Source organism: Oxyura jamaicensis, chromosome 3 (genome assembly GCF_011077185.1).
Source record: "Oxyura jamaicensis isolate SHBP4307 breed ruddy duck chromosome 3, BPBGC_Ojam_1.0, whole genome shotgun sequence".
Classification (NCBI taxonomy): domain Eukaryota; kingdom Metazoa; phylum Chordata; class Aves; order Anseriformes; family Anatidae; genus Oxyura; species Oxyura jamaicensis.
In genome coordinates this window covers 3,237,627-3,255,066 of record NC_048895.1, presented here as the reverse complement: position 1 = coordinate 3,255,066, position 17,440 = coordinate 3,237,627, and the positions used below count along the sequence as shown (strand labels likewise).

The window sequence follows — 17,440 nt, the reverse complement described above, 5'->3', positions numbered from 1 at the left end:
TCTTCTTCACTGGCTGCAGAGGAAGACCAGCACAACTAATCACCTATGTTAGACACCTCCAACAAACACCTAAAGGCAAGGAACTGAGTCAAGATCCTGGAAGAGAAACCAGCAAATAGGAACAGGTCTTTGGCAGCCTTCCCACAAGAGCTGGAGTAAAGTACTTGGCCTACGTTTCAGTTCCCTGTGTGTGAAAGAAGGATAACATCGCTGCCCTAATTCACTAGGGCACGATAAACACATTAATGATTATTATGCCCTCTGAAAATATGGTAATGAAGGTCTTAAGTATAAGCACCATCATTAGAAACATTCCTATGCATTTATTTTCACTTACCAGCTCTCTCTGGATCGCAGAGCTTCCTTACGCATGTACAGATGTCACAGCAGAACTTGGAGTGACCCTCAACCCATGCCCACCACAAGCTTTAGAGCTTTTTTTTCAGAAAGGCTCAGCTGATGCACCTTCATTGTACATGGGCTGTGATCTTGTTTTGCAGGAGCAAATCTCGCTATGGTCAATGGCAGCAGAGGATGATGCCTCCAATTTTGTTTCTTTAATTACCTTTCATATGCACTGCAATTTCCTAGTGTCTCCTCAGCTGCTAAATTCCACCAGCACTTCCATTCCCAGACGGCTCTTTTTGGCACAAGAAATGTAACTCAAAAGAGGAGATGGGGACACCAGACCCAGGGTGCAAGAGCATTTGGCACTGACCCTGCGGAGCACCGTCCTCAGCTGCAGTGGGCGAGTGCACCAAGCAGGAGGACAGCCTGCCCTTTGGCCCCAGAAAGCAATTCAGTAAAAGCTTTACAACATTGCCATTTCCCACGTAACTTGTCCCACACCGTTTCACGTCATGGAGAACGCAGAACCACAATGAAATCCCTTTCCCTCTTTAATTCCCTCCTTCTCTGATTTCTTCATCTTAAAGCTTGAAAGCACAGAATTGGACATGGGGTGTTTAAAGAGCTTCAAGTTGTGGAGCTCATTCAAGAGAAACTTAGAGCAACGAGGGAAATGGCAAATGCGGGACTAGTCCTTACTCAGGACTACAAGATCAAGCACATAAAACACTGATGAAAAATAATTGGGTTACAGCTAAAAGCATAAACAGCGGAAACCTTTCTAGGGGCAAAACAATAATGTGAACATTACCTTAGCAATTCACAGCCTAGGCATTCATTTGAAAGATCTCTTCAAAGCAGCTGTTTCAGACTCTGGAAATTAAAATAATAAAAATATAATTAAGACAAATACATTTATTATTATAATTCTGGAACATCTCATCATAAGAGTTAACAAGAAGATAATCTTCCCCTTAACGTCGCCCCACGCCTGCTCAAGAAAGCACGACAAATCTGCAGGAAGGGCACACGGGCATTTGGAGAACCCTAACCAGCTTAGCGAACGCACGAGCAGAGCCATGGTTAGTTTACCAAGAAATGATTGCTCCTCCTCCCTACCCCTTCCCTAAATAAAGAAATTATTTAAAAATTAAAGGCATTTCGAGTAATAGCCCTCTAAATGCAAAGTATTTATTTCTGCTTTCATCATCCATGGTTTATGGCATTGTTTGGGTTGTGGGGTTTTTTGTTTGTTTTGTTGTTGTTTTTCCTGCAGTTTACTTAGTATTAGGCTTGCACTGAACTCATCAATAAAAAATGAATTTTGGTAACTTTCAAACCACTATATTATTTTTCTTTTATTTGTAGTGAGGTTTTTTGTTTTGTTTTTTTTTTTCCTCGGTGGTATTACTGCAATAAGTCAGTCATTATTTCTTTATGTTTTCCCTCCTTTCTTTAGTATTCCATTTCCCTTTACAGCACATCTTGTGATCACAAAGAAAACAGAGACACTTATTTCTTTTAACAGTTGAAATTGCTGCAAGTGATTTAACTGTCATTTAATCTGATTCCTCTCTTCTGTCTGTGGAGAAATATGTTTAATGTACTGGAAATTATGTTAATAAGAAAAAGCATTATCTCATTTAATGAAATAAATATACAAATATTTCAAAATAAAATAAAGAGGCAATCTTCACTGAGGAAAAAATGTCTCTTATGGTTTGCATAAAATAAACAAATGAGAAAAATTAATGAATACATTGAAATATACTGACAAAAATTATGCCTAAATTCAAAAGGGAAAATAACAAAGGGGAAGGTGACTGCATTGCATCTCACCTAATCAAACACTTTCTGAGAAAACAGAAGCAAGCTTAAAGGATCAGGGTACAAATTATTTTTAAGAATTATTTTATTACCATAGGCTAAACTTTTTTTTTTCCCTTCTCCTTCTTGCTTAAAAACAAACAACAACAACAAAAAACCACCACTTTCCTGGAACTGTTTTTTTCTTTTCTTCAAATGGTGTTGAAATAATATTTTTTATTTAATGACTGCAGTTCCTTCATCCTTTAATTTTCTCCGGTCCTCTGCCACAGAACGTTTAATTTACGGCAAAGAGCCCTGACCCCCCCCGATTTAACAGTCGGGAACTATTTCTAAGCTTTTACATCACCAAGTACGGAAGTAGCACGCGCTAAGGTTATACAAATATTGTTAGTGGTGAGAGAAAAACTTGTAGCAATTATGTAATAAAAGCATGACCACTGCAACAGAAACACATAATTAGCGATTTAATTACAGACATCAAAACAAAATAAAGATGTCAATAAAAAAATCTTCTGTGACAAACTGATTTCATTTCCCTGTTCCGCAGTTCTGGATCTTTATGTTTTCTTGTTTTCCAGAAACAAGCAGTGAAAAATAAAAGCAGATACTCGGTGTCGTCTGTTCGGGTGTGACTGTGGTGGAAATTTGATTAAATCCTGGGTTTCCTTTCTCACTGGTGAGAATTAATGCCTTAAATCCAGCCAGCAGTGACTTTTTTTTTTTTTTAAATTCCCCCTCAAAAGGGAGCGGCACGGATGAGGATGCTGCGGCGCAGATCCGTGAGGCAGTTACAGCCGTGCGCATCACACACCTTCTCGAGGCGTTGGCCAAGCACCCTGCCTTCCCCCTTGGATCTCCCTCTCCTTGCAGAGTGCTATGGATCATAACAGCTCCAGCTCAGCCACTTCTGTCACCGAGAATACCAGCGAAGCACAAGACGGGAAGAGATCTCAAGTTACTTTCTTACTTGAGACACACGGTTTCACTTCTCTACAGTTCTCCTTTTGGCTTACAGGCTTGTGAATCTGAATTTGAGGACAGAGGCTATGCAGCGAATGTTTTGGGTTAATACCAAGCAGTTCACCTCAGACCATTTCAGACCATTTTAAAGATGATCTAAAAACCCTTGCAGTGAAATGCTAAACCTACCCAAATCAGCTGAACTCCCCTTGCCTTCAATGGGGATTTCATCCTGCATTTCCAGAGGCTCTCCTCCTTTCCTAGTACGCTTCTTTAAGAGCTTGGGGATTCGTATCCTCCCAAAATACAGATGGGGGAAAACACACACGTGGATATGCCACTCCTTGCAGAGACTGTCCACCTTGAGGTCCTACACCTGACTCACCCGGACTGGATGCCTGAGCTGCGCGTAATCATTACACTACAAACAAAGCAAATCACACACAAAGCCTTGGCTCTGAAGGGTTGACTGCAATTTATGTAAAACACATAAGCTATTTAAACATAAATTTAGAATCAGAAATATATATATACAGCATATAAAAAAGCAGATGATTTACCAACACTAGGATTTCTTTTGAATGACGTGCTTTCTCTTTCTGCTAAGTTTCAATTCTACAGAAAATACTCCCTACAGCTTTTGTGATCAAGGTTTTCAGAGATATTCGGATGAGGATATCCCCATAAATTCACAGCTTTACTTCTCTACTTTGAGGTTTACCGGGCATTTAAAAACAAAAACCTAAAACCCATTGTATTTCTTTTATAACTAGAGTGAAGAATGTTCGGCAGCACAAATGAATTAGGAAATTACTCTCCTGCCGTGAAAAAACATTATGCTGTTAACATGCAGATATGCACTCAAAAAAAACACTAATTCAATAAGATGAGAAAGTAGGAGGTTTAGTATAAAACCCTCTCCACTTCACTAATGTGAATGTCAATAACTGACAGCGATAACTTGCCTTACAAAGATGCAATGCACCTTGAGAACCTGCACACAAATCGCTGAGCACAGCTTTGACTTGCAGGAGCAGTGGGGATGCATCTCGCCGGACCCTGATTTACGGCTGCTAAATCCTTACGTGCCGTGGCTACAAGGGCTGCACCTCCGGCAGAGGAGCAGCTAGGAAACCCTTGAAGGAAGATGCGCTCCCCACCCTGAAACTTCCCTGTTAGAGAGTTTGCCCCAGGTGGCCCCAAATTTTTGTTGTTTTCAGAAAACAGAAAAAGCATCCATTTTTAAGCAGAGCACTTCAAACTTCTGTCAAAAAATATCTACGAGCTCCGCCCAAAACAAACCTGATTTTTTCCCCAGTCAGAGTTTTGAAACAAAATTCCCTTGTTTAAAACAACAATTTTAATGCAAAAACTTACTGGATTTCTAAAAATCAAGGAAGCCAGTTTTAAAATGAACATGTCTTCTGTTTTTCTTAAACTTTTATGGTTTGGGGTTTATTGTGTCTTGTTTTAACACATTTATCTCTTCTGATTGCTGCTTCTATTCTCACCAGGGAAAGAAGGGGTGGAAGGGAACAGCAAGCCTACTAAGGTGATATTCAGCAATAAATTTGAGTACAAGGATTTTTTTTCCACTGAACCCTTCCAACACTGAATTTCAGCTATCTTCACATTAAGCTTTTCTCGGTTTCAGGCTAAATATGGATGAGAGCAAAATCAGGACTTATTCCTTACATCTGCAGAGGAAACGTGCAAACACAGCCCTTCGCAGCCCATGCTGGGACTGAAGCTAAAACCATCCCGTGATGGATGCAGCTTCCACCATCTTCCAGGATCCAAACACTCGTAAAGGAAAAGGTTGGGCTGACATCTCCACAACGGCACCCGCAGCCCCACTCAGCCTGTCACACCCCGCTGCAGCCCCCGAGAGAGGGGGGCCATTTGCCAGCATGTAACCTGTCCCGTACATCAGTACAGAACCTTGAAAGCTGGAAGTAGAAAGCTACTAGTAACTTACGGATTTCTGAATTTTCTCCTGCCTCTTTTGTTCCTTTCACCTTTTATCAGCCCTTTTAAACATATCTGAATTTATTTGATTTGACATTTTCTCCCTCTGTTCCTCTAATGAGAAGAATTAATTTCTATACCTTTGAAGACAGCTCTCCTTTCCCACAACACAACAGACTATTTTTTCCTTAAAATGGGAGCAATATTTTTGAAGCCTGAACCTTAGTCACGTGTACAAATGCTGAATCTAGAAAATCAAGTAGGTGCTTGAAACCAAAATATGGAAACGCATGTTTGAACCAAAATGCAGAATGTGAATACCATCCTCTGAAACCCTGTACCTCCTCACCAACCTTAATTCTTTTTGTTGTTGTTTTAACGTGTTTGCATTTCTTGAAGAATGCATTTTTGCAAACTACATTGTATCACTTCTGTCTGCTGAACAGAAATAGTGAGCCCAGCAATACTGACACCTCACTAGAGAAACAAGAAAACCAAGAATTTAATAACAGGAGGAAGAACAAACATACATGGTTCCCAAGCTTTGCAGACCTCTTTCAGTTATGTCATGTAGACTGTAAATATTGCTTCATTTATTTACATCAAAGATAGCGTTGTCATCAACTCAACAAAAATAAAGCACTAAGGTGTGCCAAAAAAAAAATCCATCTTCTTGTTTTTCAAAGTGACAATTGATAGCAGATGTCCCAAACCCTCCAGCAACCCAGATTCCTATTTCAAAGGGAGATCAATAGCCAAAGATCAAAATTCTGCAAGCCCCTCCTTCCACAAAGCACTCTCAAGGATGCTTGGGAGTGAAGGCAAGTGCAAGACACAGCCTTCATTAAGCTGAGACCATTTAAAAGCAGATTGTGGCCACAAATACAACATTAGAGGCCAAGTAAAAATATATTTCTATTCCCTCCTGTGGAGTTCCACACTGATTTATTCAACCGTGACGAGCTTCATTCAGCTTTGGGTCCAAACGCAAGTTATAACATACCTCCGTAAACATATGCGTGCATAGAGATAACCAGGCATCATACTGTTTTTTCCTACAAAGTCAGGCTTTCTGCTTTCTTGTTCTTCACAGAAGGCACTTATGGTCACATTGGCCAGCCTGGGAATTAAATAGGGACAGAACGCTTCATCCTTCAAGATTTCTCCTCTTTCCTATTTCTCTTGAAGCAATTGCAAGGGTGGTCAGCACGGATGTATTATTCAGCACTGGCGATTCAAGTTGTAGACACCTCATCATGCCCCAGGAATGCGTCCCATAACTGAAAGCAGAAGAAACTATCCATCGACTATTTGGCACTCAACCACAGAAGTAGAAGAGCAAGCACAAAGACAGATGCTCTCAACATGAGTAATGACAGAGTTCCTGTTCTGCCAAATGGGCTTTTGTCCTTCCTTATCGTTCTAACAAGTCAACCTGGGAAACCATCTGCAAAACACGAGAACAAGCCGCAATATTTTGTAAAATATGTTAAAAATCACTTCCTCTCCACTTCGGGAGCGACTAGACATTTATCATACTGTTTTCTAGGTAGCCCTTTTTAAGGATTTACACTTGTTCAGAAGACTTGCAGGTTATGAAAACAGCCATAACATCTAAGTCATCAGATACATGTCTGGATGCTTGTAAGTGTCCCTCTTTTCAGTTTTTCTTGACACCCAAAGTGTCCCCCACTTCTCATCTCCTCAGAAACTACCAGCAGATAAGTTTCTTTTAGCTATTTCTAGCATGTCTGTACGCGATCATTCCTGGCTAGAATGCAGTGAAAAGCTGCTCACAAATATAATTTGGCATTTTCAAACTTCAGAAATCGGTCGGTGTTAGTTCCAAACAAGTACTGGAGAAAGGTTAAGGACGATTTTCCTTAGCATTATTTTTCTTTCTTCAGTTGACTTCCATACGGAGAGCAACAGTCCATTGCTGGGCGATAAAATTAGAACATCAAAAGATAGCCTAACTCAAATGCAATTTATCACTGTAGTATATCAGGATATAGAATTCCTATTCGTTAAATAAACATATTTCTTTCAAGTGTCAACATAACCAAGAAATTTGATCTCCTAGACAATATTCCAGGCTTGATGCATTTTTATTGCTCTCCAGTAATGAAGTTTTAACTCTTGATATATTCCTCCTATTTAACTGCCATTTCTACAAAAATAAAATGATCAATTTCCAAAGTTGGTTCAGGCAGAACTATGACATTCTGCAGAAGAATGTGCCCAGGTGTTCTCTCCGAAAGCACCCGCCATTATGCTTCAACAGCAGTGCATGCGAGGTGGAAGAATAAAGAACATATTTAAATGCATAACAGAATTGAGGCTATAAATTCGTTTCGCACTAGTTGCACATGTAAATAAGGTGCTCCAAGTAACTTTTTTCTATATTTGCAGTTTGTAAAGTGCTAGTATGTACATAAGGCTCCCATGTGGTGTAAATGGCATTGCTCTATTAACTTCAGTGAGTCGCCTTTATATACGCTGTAGACTTAATGATGGTAACTTCTATTCAAAGTTATAACTAGAGAAAGAGATTTGAATGAACAACTTGAATCACATTTATACTTGTCATTTGGGATTAGCTAATCCCAGATCAACTCTGTACATAATATATAATTGCATATCAACAATATCAGCCTGAAAATGTGTCTCACTTCTTCCAGCAGTTTCCCAAGTTAAGCATTTTTGTCCTGCTAATGAACCTTTTGTTACAGCGAATATGATTCTGCAAGGAATTTAATGCATGTAAATGTAATGACATAAGAGCATTACATAACCACTCTCCTACAGGAGTTTATACAGTACAGAATATAATGAAGCTAGACTATAAATGATGCATGTACCTGCAAGGGAAAAGTAGCACTTTTTTAATTTAGTGAATTGCTATAAATAACAACGTGGTAAGAAGTGTTTTCAAATTATTCAGAACGTTTGGAGAAACATCAGTTGATGTTCTGATGATTCATTAGATATAAAAGAAAAGAATACACGTAGAAGGTTAGAAGGTACTTCCTACTTTCTAAGAAAATTAAAGGAAAAGTCTGTAATTAAAATCTAAAATAAATATATTAATAAAATTAAATACACCCACTCCGTTCTATATTAGATAATGTTCTCACTAATAGTTTTTGCCCTAAATTTTTGAATCAGACTTGCCTGCCACAGGAATTTAAGAATTCAGCACCAGATTCTGAAGCTGTTTCCATCAGAATGCTATTCATACATCAGCTAGCCCAGTGGACTTGCACCTCGCAAATATCAATTTCCACAACTAAGGAAATCAAATAATGCTAATTTTCCAGTGACATGCTTAGCCTCTGTATCCCTGCTCAAAATACTATTCTATAAAGATTGCTGAGTTTGTTATATCTGAATGACATTCTTCCATCTGTCTTCTTCCCTCCCTTCCTTTCACATGGCACGGGTAAATCTAAAAGAGGGAGAAAACACATGCACCTGACATTCGAGTGCAGGAATAGCTTGGGAAATACAACCCCAACCCTAACCCAAACAGCTTGTTGTTTGAATACAGAGAATTGAAAAGAATGACAGTTCTTCTTGCATAATTCCTGCGTTTCCCTAAGACAACACTGCAGTTCAAGTACACTCCCTAGAATTTTTGTGCTATAGTTATGTTACCCTGAGCGAGAAGTGTTTCTCTTGCTGCATGTACATGTAAATTAGCGTATAAGCAGACATTAAAATGTCTCTATTTTGCATACAACCACCACCCAATTTTTCCCCATCAACTTTGTGTTTGACAGAGAGAATTTCACCTCTACCCACTCATTCTCATTTCAGTATTGGTAAACTCAAGGCAAAGAACTCACAACTTCTTACTGAAATGAAATCATACTACAGAAATTACTGCTGAATTTTGAAGATCTTAATTTATAGGAGAAAAACACAAAATATGTTTCTGAATATCCAAAAAACAATATTAATGATGCTTAAGCTTTCTTTTTTTTTTTTTTTTTTTTTTTTAATTTAGTCAGAGTTAAAGCCTATCATTCTATCATTTAAAAGCAGTTTCTGAATACTGCAAGCCAACACTGGAAAAAAAAAAATAAAAGATCTATAGGAAATATCCAGGTGCAGCACAAATGCAAACATGCTAAAACAAACTTCAAGGGCAATTTCAGACCCGCAAAGTAAGAGAGCTCAGGGTGAAGTTGTGAAAGAAGTACTCTACTACAATTGCCTTTTTTTGTTTCCAAAAATCATTTAAATAAGAAGCAAATAATGTCGTGGAAGTTGTGTTTGGAATATGGAAGTAGATAGCACAAACTAATCTGTCATATGAGCCGACGATGTTTGCACAGCATTTAAAAAGGAAGCAAAGGATAGAAGTTGCCAACCTCTCGGGACCCGTGTCTAAATTGGACTTTTTATCATGCATATTTCATTGCTATGTAACTCTTCCTTCCCAGTTCAGACATCATAATATCCTGCTATGAAGTTCAGTGTAGATTTGCAGTTCTGCAAGAGTACGTATGTCAATTTGTGAAGCATTTTACGCAGTTGCCCACCTGCACATTTTAGAAGCTGATCATAGGTCCCCGCGTCTGACCATTCGGGGCATTAGGACTGATCCCTGCATGTCCATTAGCACAACAGATGAATCAGTTTCTTCCAGAGCAACTTTTTTTCAAATTCCGCCCAAGTGAGATAGTGTTTCGTCAGCCCCGAGGGCAGGTTCCAACTCAGACTGCCGGCATTTACAGCTTTTAGAGATAATGAATACCGGATCAAAAATGGTTCACGCCAGCTTGTGAGCTTGTATAGTTCTGATTCTGATAAAATATAATATCAGGTATAAATACATTTTTGTTCATTTCACACTTTACCCCATTTTGCTCATATATACAGTGTTAAAAGCTAATATATTATTCAGCAGCCATAAAAGGCCTTTTCTGGCCTTTTCAGTGGTGTTATTGTCTTTCACATCCTGTCAGAGCATTAAGATGTCATCTAACTTTGCACCAATTTACTGCACGAACCAACGCGCACTGCGCTAATACTGTAGGGATGACTAAGTATGCTGGCATCACTTTATTAAAATCCATGCTTTAACAGTCTGCCCAGAGCGCGGGCTAGAAACACTGACTGCAACTACAACAGGAACAAAAAAGGGGAAGAGCATCGCCTTTGAAAAATGATTGCTTAGTGCAGTCTCTTCAGTCTGAGGCAAAACTCAGCCTGTCCAGCCCCGGCCGGCAGCTCAGCCGTCGGTGTGCATCTCTAGCGAGCTGCTTTCCACCGCACGGTGCTGCGCACCAGCCAAAGCCATCAACTCTCCCTAAACGCATGCACGGCAATTGTTGCAAAGCACTGACTGTAACATCAGTTAACAAAAGGATGGTTCCCGGCTATTTGCTCCTTGCAAGGGACCTCTCTTGCATCTACATACAGCGTACAAGGGTGCCACATAGCCGGGCCCTGTCATTTTGCGAGTGAGAAACATTCAGTAACCTGTCACAGCAAAAAGAGATCTGAAACTGAAACATCTACTGCCTAGGCAAATGAACCATTTAAAAAAGAATAGAAATCCCATTTTACAGATGTTCTGGACATCCTTCTAAGACACACCAGCGGTGCAACAGCACGGGCAGGGAGGGGGCATGATCAGCGCCCCTTGATGCTTCTCCCATACAAGTCAGTGACACCACGGTGACGACTGGCCTCCCCTTCGGAAAACGACACGAGTATTTCCTATCCTACAGGATGTTTGCATCAATCAGGTACCCGTGGCTTTCACAGTGAGCTTGGCTATTACAAGATTGATGATGAGCTCCAACACAATACTTGCCCTAAATACATTATGTAGCAGTGGATACCTGTTAAGTAGGTCAGCGCGGGCTCTTACAAGTTATGCAAAACTTATTGCTGCCACACAGCTGACATGTCACCAGTCAAGAAGTATGAGAATCAGTTTTCTAGGCTGGAGGAAATCTCTTCTCATCACATGGAAATCTGTTTTGCCACACTGAAAATGTCTTAAATAGCAGAATACTCTGCTTGTCACATGTCTTTAGGCCTCCAAATGAAACGGAAGTGAGGTGGGCAGCCGATGAAAAGGCTAACAATTCTGAGGCTGATCCCGACGTACCCATATACAGAAGATGTCTCTTTGAAAATAATTGTTGAAATAAATATTTTTTCTGTTCTTGCAGTCAAACAAATTGTGATTTATGGGGCGCATCAGAGAAGGCTGTCAAGCCAAGGAAGTCTGTATTTAGCAGTAATTAACCAGAGAGCTACATCACCGCTGTCTTCACCTTGGAAGCTCTTCAGCAGCATGGCGTAGAGAGGACAAATGTGGAAAGACTCCCCTGTTGCAGTACTCATGCATGAGGCTGTGTTTCTATCTATACCATCAAAAAGAATATTGCACTTGCTAAACTGAACTGGTAGCTGCTTATCCATCCCTTCCTACGTGTATCCATGCACTAGAGAGCAGAGGCTGGACATGCCTTACAGAATACGGAGCATCTCCTGACAGTTAAATGATACATCACAGCGGGAAGTTTTCATGTCACATTATGAACAGAAGTATCCTTTTGGCATTTTCTGACTCAAAGCCAGTACGGTCTCCTTTACACTAAACAACGCCATCAGCAGTCCCTACATTCCTGCACAACTGAATCTCTAGCAGAGGCAAAGGCCAGACAGATGCCATTGGCTCATGTTATCTAACTCCAAACCTCTATAAAATCTAGATCAAGTTGAATTTATAGCTTTCATCCACTGTATATTCCTTCCTGTATCAGTCCATGGTGGCAAAGCGAAGAGTGATCCCCAAAGAGCCTATCCCAGCCATTCAAGTGTTGTGTAATAAAAGCCCAGGAAAACTGGGTTTCAGGCTGCATTTCCATCCCTTGTCCGTTTCAAAGGCACGCCATCATTCTCATCGTGTCATACTTCCGTATGTCGTCTTCAGCATGCAAGCAGGCATGGCCATGAAGTTGTGGTCACATTGCTGAGCTCTATCTGTAACCTCCTTCCTATGAAGATGTCTCAAAGAGACAAGTACAGATTAGAAAGGAAGAACTTAGACGTCATCTCTTTGTATTTGCTCTGACTAGTCTGATAAGCCTACTGACGGACGTCAATAAATAGATAAATAAGTCACTATTTAACAATTAAAGGGTTGGCTAAGAAAAAAGCATCAGTGGAAAACCCAACTTTTTCATGAGGGAGAGCACAGTCTGTGGAAGCCTGTCTTGAAAAAGCAGGTCTCATGAAGGCTTTCCATTGACCTCTCAGTATGTGGTTCGTGTATGCAAGTTGCATATTTTAGATAGCATTTAACTCGGAAGCTTTTCCTTTGAGACAAGGGATTGTTTTCTTTTTCTGTCTGACCTCGTGAATACTGCAATGCTCCAATATACTGTATTTGTGCCCTGCAGGCAGCAATGTCCCACCAACTTTCCACTGACTGCTCATAACACAAGGCACAATGACAAAAAAAAAAGTATTATTTTGCATATTAAAAACAAATACATGCCATTGTGTTTCTTCTTTTATTGTTCCGTTATTTCATCATTGTTCACCACAGTTCTTTCCTTCATTTGCAGAGTTTGGGTTTTAATGTAATGGCCATTCAATAAAAATGTTGCTTTTAAGGGTTTGCATATCATCCCATTTTCTCTTCAACCCTTCAGCAACCATATGGCAAGCAATCAGGTCTGCAATCACTAGGTCCATATTATGTAGAGCATGATTTCAGCATTATGCTATTACCCATCTGTTTCTGTAGAAAAAGACATGAACCCTTGTATAAGAGGTCAGTGGTTTCATTGCACACCGTATTCCAGAAATCTATCTCTGTTCACTTGAGATCACTTTCGTGATTTACTGTAGTCTCGCTGTCCAGGCTTTTTTTTTTTTTTTTTCTTTAAATAAATATAGACAATCAGCACTATTTGGCTGTCTGTTGTATAAAATTATTTGTAACTGTCAGTCTGTGCACTTACGCTCTCTTAGTTAAAGACGCTCTCCTGAGATCATGCCATGTTCTTAAATGAGCAGGGGAAAAAATAGGGGGAAAAAAGCAAAAAAAAGGTGGCTCACCTATTTTCATTTGTGTAACAGATTAATCCAGGACTAACGAGGTTTGCTATTCAACACGGCTTTGTTTATGAACTAGTAAAAATTGCCACAGACAACGAAACAAAGCAAAAGAGACAATCTAAAGTATGCAAACAGAACGTGGCTTTCTGTAAAAGAGGAACGCTCTATGTGAGTACAGACATAACAATGTTAGTTTCTAATCTGGTCAAGTACTTGGATTCTGTCTGCAACAAAAACAAGTCAGTGAACTTCAACTCCAGGCTATCAGGTCTTAAACAACAGAAAACAAAGAAACAAGCAAAAACCACCACAAGCTAGAGCCTGGCACCAAGGAACTTTACTGCAGGTGACTTTGTTAGCTATCACCTAGCTGCACACTTCTTACCACCCTACCACTATAGAGCCTATGCCACGATAAAGAAATACAGAAGCATGTCCAAAATAAAACTCAACATACCTTAAATGATATACTATTCAGTGGCTGTACATATTTAACTGGCTAGCTATGCTTCACTAGAGAAACACAATGGAAATGTCTTTAACAACCTCTTTTAAGGAAGCCACAAGCTTGATCTGAAAAAAAATAAAAATAAAAATATTTCTACATCCAAATCATTTAACGTCGTGTAACTAGCCTTTCTATCCACAATATGAGCTTTTAACGACGTATTTGTCAGCCACTTCCCAGACTCAGAGGGCTCATTGCAAACAGGAACAAAAAAAAACAAAACAAAAACCAGCTAATTCACATAATTTGAAAACACACGCAGAATAAAGCCACAGAGGCGCATGGAGGAGAAATATGAAATCGGGCAAAAAAACAGTAAAACAAAAAGGTTGAGGTAGCCTGATACAGAGCACATCATGACTTGTCTTGGCACAAGCTGCTAGCACTACTGTAAAGAACAGTCACAGCACGTCAGACATGTTACTACATGGTGACACAAAGATGAATAGGAGGAACAGGAAGAGAAATGGAGCAAATCCACGCTATCTTACAAGAATTTTAATACAAGTTCTAGAAGACAAGGCTGGAAACCTTTGCTAGAGCCCATGGAAACAAGGGAGTCTGGAGGAATGGAAACAAAGCAGCCAAATTCTGGAAGATGCTGCCACTATTGGTGTGTAAGCAGAAGATGAAGCCGAAGGGTTTATGTGGGAAGAAGAGCTCAAAGGGGAGGCACACTGCTACAGGGATATCAGATACCTGGAAAACCTCAAGAAGGAGAGTGTAATAATGGGTGTAATTTGTGAGGTGTTCCTGTTAGCCAAGTGCTTCTGAGAAGTCAATTACTTTGTTGAAGGAAGCTGAAACAAAGAGAAGTTAATTTGGTAAAGCTGGAGGAAAAAAAAAAAAAAGAAAAAAAAAAAGAGGGAAAGCCGTAGAAGTTTCTAAAACATCTGCAGTTCATTACGGATGGCAGAAGCAGCTGAAAAGTTTAATTCCTAAGCTTCCTTGGCAGAAGCAGGTCTTAAAGACAAAATTCAAGTTGGACAGTGAAAAGAAACCTTGTACTCTCACCAGCCAGAGTCTCTAGTCAATACAGCAGTACAACGAGTGACCCAGATCTTTACAGGGGCTTCCTCTCACTAATAAAGATTAACAAATAGATCTGCATTACAGCTCTTGGACAACATTCAACCAGGCTTGTTTAACTCACGGAGCAGTCTGACTGGGGGAGAAGCGTGGAAGTTTGAGCCACTAATGGGAGAATTAAGCTTTTGTAATCTGTGCTTAAGTACCAAATGCTAGGTGTCATTTCAATAATAAAATCATTAAAGAAATGATACATGGATATATTAGGCAGATTAGGTAGACACAGACAGACAGATTAGATGGGATGACCATGAAGAATAAAGTAAATATGAGATGAAGAAAAGTAAAGGGCAGAAAATTGAATCTGGAAGAATATTATAGATATATGAACTTGGCAAATAGCTGGAGCGATTGCCCTGAAGAAAGACATACTAAGCTGGCCGAAGAACAGTAAGTAAGTCTTTTCCCCCCATTTTACTTTCCTCTTGGGCTATATATGGCATAAATAGTACAAAAATTAGGGAAAACTTGAAGTGTTTAGAACGTAACTATGGAAATTACAGGCTGACAACCATCAATTACAGAATAAATGCTATTCAAAAGCTGATGTAATAATAGCTGGCAAGACACATTAATACAGTTTGACCCCCAGTTCTATTTACTTCTTTCAGGCAACCTGAATGTCATGGTGCTTACATCAACAATGCTTAATGCTTCAAACTTCAGCAAAACGCAGCAAGAGTTAATTAAAGCGATATAATCAGGGCATATATATTTCAATATGACAGAACAACAAAGAAGAACTTAGTGTTTATTATATATTTGTATAATTATTCACAAAAAATATATACAGAAAAAGGCTAGCCTTCAGTTTTAAAGATAACGTACTGAACTGAAAAATCTCCTTGCTTTGATGTTTGCTAGCTGCTGAAATTCATACATTTGGGAGTGGAGGCTTTAGCAAACAAACCCTTAATACACATGGATAAAATGCTATATTCAATAACATTGATGTTTAACACAAACTGCTAAAAGCAAGAAAATTCAAAGTTAAGGCTGACAAATCCATCCCTAGTTTAAAGAAGAGAGTTAAAAAGCCACAGCATCGTATGCCAGTGTTGTTAAATTGCATTCCGAAAGCTTTTGTTTCATTTTCCATTCTCTGACTCTTTCCATTAATTTGGAGACTGGGAGTTTTTTGTTCTATTTTAGTTTGCGTTATGATGGGACTGTCTCTGTTGCTTTAATCAGCAAAATGTGATCAATACCAAGGAAGAGAAGAGCATGTTATGCAACCTCATGTTGTAACATTCACCCATCCACCCTTCTAACAGCATCTACAGCCATTGCCTCAACCTCCCCCTTTAGCTAGGCAGTAAAACAAAGCACATAGAGAAAGCCTCACGTTTCCATAACCTTCCTACGAGCATCCCCTTTCTACAAAGTTTGAGTAGCCTCAAGTGAGACTAACCTCTAGTTCATCAGTGCCTCACATGAAATCACTTTACTGCCAATCCAGACATTTTGCAAAACTTACTAGCGGTGAGCATCCAGATTTTGGTACATACCCAAAACCCAGACACAGTTTCTCCCGGATCTGAGTATGAAGCCTACACCTGACACCCTGCAGGAGACCACCCAAGGAAGGGTTCAGGCAGCAGGAAGCACTGCTGGGACGTGAGGGCAGGAGCTAACAATGCCCAGGATTTTCTTGTTAACACAATTGGATGGGGGTACCATGGAGAGGGAGGCAGAAGCAGTTTTGGCCCATAGGAAGGCTTTTGGCTCATAGGATCAGCAAGCTCAAGCTCTTCAGAAAACATTTTCTGCTGTAAGGTGGGAAATAAGATATCTCTAGGTGTCCCTGTGTAAGGAGCCAGGTTAATGTCCAGCCATAAGGTCCTGCATCTGCCTGGGAACAAAAGGTAGCCAAGTAAGGGTAATCATCTTCTGCAAATAAAGTTAGTTTTGGTAAAGTCTGGTGGTGTTGTTTTGTTGTTTGTTTGTTTTCATGTAAGAAGTGAATTCTCAGCCCTCATAGTTCCAGAGGAAAAATTGGAAGCATGATCGATACACGTTCTTTAGGTCTGGCCAACAAAAAGCAAAGAATCTTAAATATAGTTTTATTTAATGTTCATAAAAGCTTTAGTCCATGAGATTCACGAGGCTTCTGAGTTTTAGTTCATGAGATTCAAAGTCATCATACTGCTTCTCTAAAAAATAGATACCCTGAAAGTACTCACATCCAGCAGCCTTGGTGAGCAGATCGGAAAGTCGTTCGTGTAGATTTACCATTTGATAACTCGAGTTCCATGCATGTAGGCATACATAAGGCCATGCATACGGCTAACACATGAGTCTCAGACTGTGGTATGCTGTTTGTGTACGTATTTCTTGTCTGATGACCCTGAGCTTTGGGCTGACCTTTCTTGAGAAACACTAGTGACTGTTTTTGATATCAACTCATCTGTAACTGAGCCTGAATTCCCAACAGAAACAACAAGCCTATACCTCAGGGCGATTCAAGACAAAGTGAAAGAGCAAACACAGGATGGAATCCAAACCAGCAAATACTCTCTGGCTGGTTTGGGGTTCTGGTGAAACCCCACACTGCAGCGGTGCAGCTGAGAAGACTTTTTGCTTGTTTCCTGGTTATCTTGGGACAAGCTTTTTTGAGGCTGTGATTCTGCCCAGCCAGGTATGATT

At 39.8% G+C, this 17,440-nt stretch overlaps 1 protein-coding gene across 2 annotated transcripts in view; it reads right to left on the bottom strand.

The window, feature by feature from the left end:
• The window catches only part of LOC118164008, a 455,411-nt gene that overhangs the window by 328,772 nt on the left and 109,199 nt on the right, over positions 1-17,440 (bottom strand). For both annotated transcript variants that reach the window (XR_004749291.1, XR_004749292.1), the window contains exon 2: positions 1,160-1,221. The gene's annotated coding sequence lies outside the window, so the exon portion shown is untranslated. The remainder of the gene's footprint in view (positions 1-1,159; positions 1,222-17,440) is intronic.